Below are 6,752 nucleotides of genomic sequence, written 5' to 3'. Positions count from 1 at the left end.
TAAATCATGTTTATAAGATAACTAAATAATTCATTTCTCAACTTGATCTGTTTTCTTGATTAGTTGTTTTGTATTTTGTATTTTCTTTATTTTAAATTTTTTTCTTTGATTGATTCTTGATGGCTCAAAGAGTCATTAGCTTCTCTTGCACAAATATGATTTTTAATGGATTATTTTCCTCATTTAGCATTTTCATTTGGCCATTTTTTCTTTTAAAGGAGTTGTTTTCTTCAGCAGATTTTTGAGTGTGTGTGTTTTGACAATTTTTTTTTTAAGGAGTTATTCTTCAGTGTATTTTTTCCACTTGGCCAATTCTAATTTTAAAGAGTTGTTTTCTTTAGCCAATTTTTGTGCTTCCTTTTCCAAACTGCTGTCTTTTCTCACCATAATTCTGCTGCATAACTCTCATTTTTTCCCCATTTTTTTAACCTCTCTTACTTTATTTTTAAAATTCCTTTTTGAATTCTTCCAAGAGAATATTCTTACCTTGAGACCAATTCATATTTCTCTTTGAGGCTTCTGATATGGGCATTTTCCCACTTCTGTCCTCTTCTGAGTCTGTGTTCTGATATTCCTTGTCACCAAAAGTAGCTTTATATGGTCAGGGCTCTTTTTGCATTTTTGGTTCATTTTTTAGGAAGTTAAACTTTGCTCTTAGGACATAAGGAATACTGTCTCATGCTTCTTTTGCAGGGGGACAGGGACTTTTAATAGCTTTCAATGCTGGGTCTGGAGGTGTTGAACGCTTTATCTCTCTACAGAGTTCGGTCTAGTTGCCTTATATTGGAGTGCTGTTTCATGTTATGGACCAGAACTCTGAAACAATGATTCTTACAAGGTGTTAAGTCAGTGGAATTGATGAGACAGTGGGTATCTAGTTTAGCATGGCGATTAATAGTTCTCTAAGTTCTGTATGATTGAATTAATCTTACAACAAATAATGGTTTCCTATTGATATAATGATTGGTTTATACTTAGAATAGAGCATATAAGAAAGAGAAGACTCAGAGAGATTCACTTACATCTTTGATCAGGCTCCCGGTGGCTGGCCTGGCCTCAGGCATTTTCTACACTGGAACCAAGTCCCCTCTGAAGGCCACAAGAAAGCTAGCTGAGCACCAGGCAAAGGACACAATAAAAACTTTTGAACTTTTAACACCTGGCTATTCTTGTGGTGATTAATCTGCTGAAAAAAAGGCTGCCCCAAAGACCTCCAAGAAAACAACTAAGAACACTAAGTTTCAAGACTTGCAACTTTCCTGCTGTGCTGGGACTTGAAGCCTTACAGCTAGCCAGCTGAGCCAGAACAGAATGGCCTTAAATGCTGAGCTGTGCTCTGGCTAACAGCTTTCTGCTAGCTTGCCTGCATTTTATATACATAGGATTGTGCTCTCCTTTTAACCAAGTGAGACAGACTTTGCCTGAAGTTCTATGTTATCTTATGCTGAAAATTGTTTCACTCTGTGTTTTTGTGGGTTCTGTCATTCCAGAATCCATTTAGAGGCTTGATTTTGCGTTTTTTTTTTTTTTTTTCTGAAGGAAACAGTGGAGAATTCAATCAACTTCCTAGCATCTCTCCATGATCTTAACTCCACCTTTTGAAGTACTTTTTCTCTGGAAAGTTTTAACAGATTATTTTACTACATTTGCTGAGAAAGAGAGAAAGAGACAGAAAGAGAGAGAGAGAGAGAGAGAGAGAGAGAGAAACAGAGAGACAGAGAAAGACAGAGAGAGACAGAGACAGAGAGAGACAGACAGAGACATAGAGAGAGAGACAGAAAGAGAGACACAGAAAGACACACAGAGAAAGAGAGAGAGAGAGAGAGAGAGAGAGAGAGAGAGAGAGAGAGAGAGAGAGAGAACAATTTTACTTCCTATCCTCTTACATCACTAAATAATTTCTGTTATATCTGGCAGGAAAGATCTTGGCTCAGACATCTCATTTCTCATCTAGTTGAACAACTTTGAAACTTCTTTGAGAGAAATATACACCAATGCTGAGGAAGTTCTTTACTAGCATAACCTCATTATACTGTTACATTTCACCAGCTTTGGTACTTCACCTCATCCTACCTTCTACTTTTCTACTTGCATAATAAGAAGAGAACTTGGATCTAAGGAGAGCTCATCTTGGATCATCTCATTTCTCACCTAGCTGTATTATTTTGGAACTTCTCTTTTCCCTTGTATATCTCCCAGACTTTCCCCTAGCCCCTCAATCTTATTTTTAAATTCCCTTTGTCTTTTGTTTATCCCCATTTGATACAGGAAGAGATTGTCCTTTTTTGTGTGCATATTTTTATTCCTAGGGCTTAACACAGTACTTGGCACATAGTTGATGCTTAATAAAAGTTTATTGGCTATTATAATAGCCTGCTTAAATATGCATTAAGTTGCTTTGTCTCCCCTTCTTGTAGCACTTTTCTTCAAAGACATCAATAAATAATTTGTACTCAGTAAAAATGAAACTCCAAGAAAAATTTGGAGACTTTGAGTTTGTATTCAAAGGTAAAAATCGGCTGATGGATGAAGATGATAGATAAGTTGAGCATAAATCTATCTAAGAAATAGGTATTTCTATATGTAGTGAGAGATTTTTTTGGCATTCTAAATTCAAATCTTAATCAAAATGACTTTTTATAATTATTATTATATTTATATATTATATTATTATATTTATTATATAAATATTGTTATATTTATATATAATTATAATTACTATAATTAATATTGTTTTTCATTTATCAGGTTTTTTTTCCTCTACTCTGATGGAAAAGGAAAAAAAAAAAACAATTACAAAAACTATGTGACACACATGCACAGCTAATCAAAGGAAATTACCATATTGATCTCAGGGAGGGAAAGTCTTAATAGTAGGCATGCAGTATTCTTTTTTCTGTAATCATGATTGATTCTTATAATTTTTCAAGTCTTTTAAACATCTTATGTCTTTTTTAAAACTGTTCATTTTTACAATGTTCAAAGTAACATGTTTATAGGAATGATTAGTAACACTTTTGTTGTTGTTTTGTGTTTTTTGCTGAGGCACTTAGAATTAAGTGACTTGCCCCGGGTCACATAACTAGGAAGTATTAAATGTCTGAATTAGAACTCAGATCTTCCTGACTTCAGGGCTGGTCCTCTATCCATTGTGCCAACTAGCTGCCCCTAGTAACCCAATTCTTAAGTCATACTTCTACTACTGTGATTTGGAACATGATTGATTTGAGAAATATTGCAATGAAGCCTAAGCCCCATGAAAATATTCAAGGACAGGATCCATTATTCTTTAGAAGCTATACATAGATGAACACTTTTCCCTTCAAAAAGTATGAGTGGATAGAGTTCAAATCTGACCTCAGATGCTTAACGAGCTATGTGCCTTGAATAACTTAACACAATTTGTTTCCAAAACAAAACAAAACAAAAAGCCATGATATTTTGATTGAATACTTACAAAGATAAGATTGATGAATATATACAAAATCAGAAGTGTACTTTCATAAACTAGATAAATTTTTGAGCTGAAACTACAGTTTTGAACTTAACTTTGAGAATTCAACAAATTCCCACAAATGGAATTAGATTTATTATTGCAGATAATCTTTCTCATACAGGTACAGATGTAACATTGTTCCATAACATTTTAAAATATATATTTTTATTAAATGTATACATATCAAATAATAATAATTCCCAAAGTACATTGAATTAAGAACTTTGAAACTATAGAATTCCATTTTTTTAAAAAATTAATACAGAGGGCTCAAAATGAGGTATTGATTATTCTAACCACTCTGCTACTAGGATTGTATTAGGATTGTCAGAAGATATTTCCAATAAGACCACAGGCCATATGATTATGTCCCAATATTTAAATTGTAAAATCAGTTATTTTATCTGATCCTACAATGGCCTATGTAATTTTAAGTATCAAGGAATAATAGGAGGACAAAGATTTGATCCACAATCATTTCTATCTGAACACCATTAAAAAAAAATGAATCACTGTAATAATAAAAACAGAAACAGGAATATGACAATATTTGAGGTTAATTTATTAAAATAAATGGTGTAAAGATCATTGTTAAAGAACTTAAATATTTTGATTAATTCATATTTTTTTTAATTTATTGGTAGAAAGGGGCAATTAGATGGTGCAGTGGATAGAGCACTTGCTGCTGAATCAGCAGGACCTGAATTCAAATTCAGCCTCAGACAATACTTCCAAGCTGTATGACCCTGAGCAAATGGCTTAATCCTAATTGCCTCAGAGGGAAAAATAATTCTTAGTAGAAAGTGTGCAGTATCAATGTGTCACACTCTGTTCTGAGTGTCCAGCATGTGGCCAACCTTCCTTCCCTACTCTCCTAGCCAAGCTCCATTTCTTCCCCTTCTTCTTAATGGTAGGGCTAGTGCTCTGGTGCTTCCAGGGCAACAGGTATTGGTGCACTGTGAAGGTCAACAAGCCGATCCTTTCCATACTGCTCCAGGAGTGGGAAGGAAACAATTCCTTTAGCCATGAGACACCCACTCAAATACAGGTTGAATAACTGGTTTGAGCTGGTGTTTGTGGCTGGTTTTCAGAAGATCTTAATGCTAATGTATGTAGACAAATTGATAGATGGTGTGCATTGGCTGTTCCGAGACAAGTATCAGGCAGAAATCCAACAACACAATTCCCTGAGTCTATTAAATGGCACCATTGATTCCATAGAGATTTCATGTGTCTCCTTCGGGAAGCAGAGGAGAGCAGTAAAACTAGTGCTCCCACTGCCATGAAAAAATCTGAAGATTATGAAAAGGCCGAAAAAAACCTTGAGATTCAAATTGAGATATGGGGGGAGAAGTCCAAAGGAGAAAGTTAAAAGTAATAAGAAAAATAAAGAGGCTAAGAAAGAGGGTCCTGAAGTTTCCTCACCCACTAAGCAAAGGGATTCCTACAGGAAACCTTATTTCCCAGTTGGCCCTGGGAATCAGTGGACCTATCCAAAGAACTATTGCTCCTAAGGAATTCATGCAGAAGCTTTAGGAGAAGTGCTGATAAGTACAGCAAGTCCTCAAATTTAGTTGGAAGCACCAAAGAAGAAAGACAAAAAGGTGCCTTGGATGTGGGTACTGGGTGGCTGTCTCAATGAAGTCTTCTTGTTTTATAGCCCATCTATTACCAGTGGAATTCCTGAGACCACCTTTAAGAGACTATCAACCAATTCGAGGAACTTAGGCGGGGCTCGGGGCAACTAGAAGACTTAGACTGCAACAGCTCAGACAATGAGGGAGTCATTCAAAGTGCAGCCTAACCAGTTTTACAAAAGAAAACCAGTGTGAGGTTGGATGGGGGCACACCTGAAAGGCTTGGTTGGCTCTGAGAGCTTAAGTTGTGAAGACTTGGAATCTGTGCTGGACAAGGTGAGAGACCAACTAATTGCAAAGAATGTGTCTGTAGCCATGGCTTTTCAGCTCTTGAGTTTGTTGCTAACAAGCTAGAGAGGAAGATAGTAAAGCAAATATTGTACAGGAGTTATTGATACACATCTTGCAGCTACAGAGGTGTGTGGACATGCTCTGAGATATCATGGATGCATTCAACATTATTATACTGATACTTTCTGTGGATTCAATGGAGTTGGCAAGTCCACAAATCTTGCCAAGATGTTCTGGCAGTTGGAAAATAACTTTAGTTTCCTCATTATTGCCTGTGACACCTTTCAGGCAGGAATGATGGAGTAGCTGAGCACTCATAAGGGGTGTCAGCGTTTTGCTCCTTCTGAAGAACCGTGGTGGTTGAACCTTGATTCACATTTTTGAGAATGTTTTTTCAGAGATGAGATGGGGGGAAAGGGATGAAGGGGGATTTCTTTTGCTTGGAATCAGGCCTTTGATGTAGTCTTAGGGGATATAACTGGGAAATACAAGACAATGCATCTTTGATGATTTGGTCATTGCCATCAAAACACCCAGGTTGATGCTATTGGTTGAGAAGGCCTTAGGAAGAAATGAAGTTGTAGATCTGTTGGTAAAGTTCAGCAAAGCACAAAGAACTAAATAGTTCAAACATTCTGGCTCATTGATGGCATTTTTCACACCGGATTTTATACCATTGATGGTAGGTGCTGCCATCTTTAAGTCATATATCATAAATAAATCCATTGTCTTTCTTGGCACTGGCCAGACCTACAGTGATCTGTGTAGGTTCAATGACTAGGCTGTGGTGGCTGCCCTTATGAAGGCCTAACTTGGTGCTGCATCACCCCATACCAAATCACTGCTTTCTTCTGCTCTTTCCACCCTTGTCCAGAATGTTATTTGGAGCACGAGATCAGTTTGTTGTGAATTTATTGCAAATGCAGAATAAAGGTAGAACCTTGTCTTGGCCAGACTCTGCGATGTCCCAACTAGCTCTCTGGATGATCTCAGGACCAGTCTTGATCTTAATGGAGGAGAGCAGTAGGTAGGAGACGAATCAGGAGGATGGTCAAAGATGGAATGCCTCTGTTTCTAGTCCTCTCAGATCTCCCACTAGTTTCCACTTATCTGGTGCTAATTTTTCTTCCTTAGAGAACCAAGGAGATGTATACTCCAATATTTCTCAAAGTCCAAGGACCTGTTTCCATGTTACCAACAGACTTTGCTTCTGTATTAACTTAACTATGCTTGCTAAACATTTCCCTTGGCATGGGGAAAACTCTTTTCTTAGTATTTGCCCCATTTCAGCTGAAAAATGAAAGTGACTAGTTTACTCACCCTATTTC

The 6,752-nt window shown here is 36.8% G+C and overlaps 1 pseudogene; it reads left to right on the top strand.

Moving 5' to 3' along the window:
* The first annotated feature begins 4,403 nt into the window (after positions 1 to 4,403).
* On the top strand, positions 4,404 to 6,235 carry LOC127557346 (signal recognition particle receptor subunit alpha-like; annotated as a pseudogene).
* The last annotated feature ends 517 nt before the right edge of the window (positions 6,236 to 6,752 follow it).

Source organism: Antechinus flavipes, chromosome 3 (genome assembly GCF_016432865.1).
Source record: "Antechinus flavipes isolate AdamAnt ecotype Samford, QLD, Australia chromosome 3, AdamAnt_v2, whole genome shotgun sequence".
NCBI lineage: Eukaryota > Metazoa > Chordata > Mammalia > Dasyuromorphia > Dasyuridae > Antechinus > Antechinus flavipes.
Note: the sequence above shows the minus strand (reverse complement) of the source record. Positions and strands in the feature narration are given on the sequence as shown.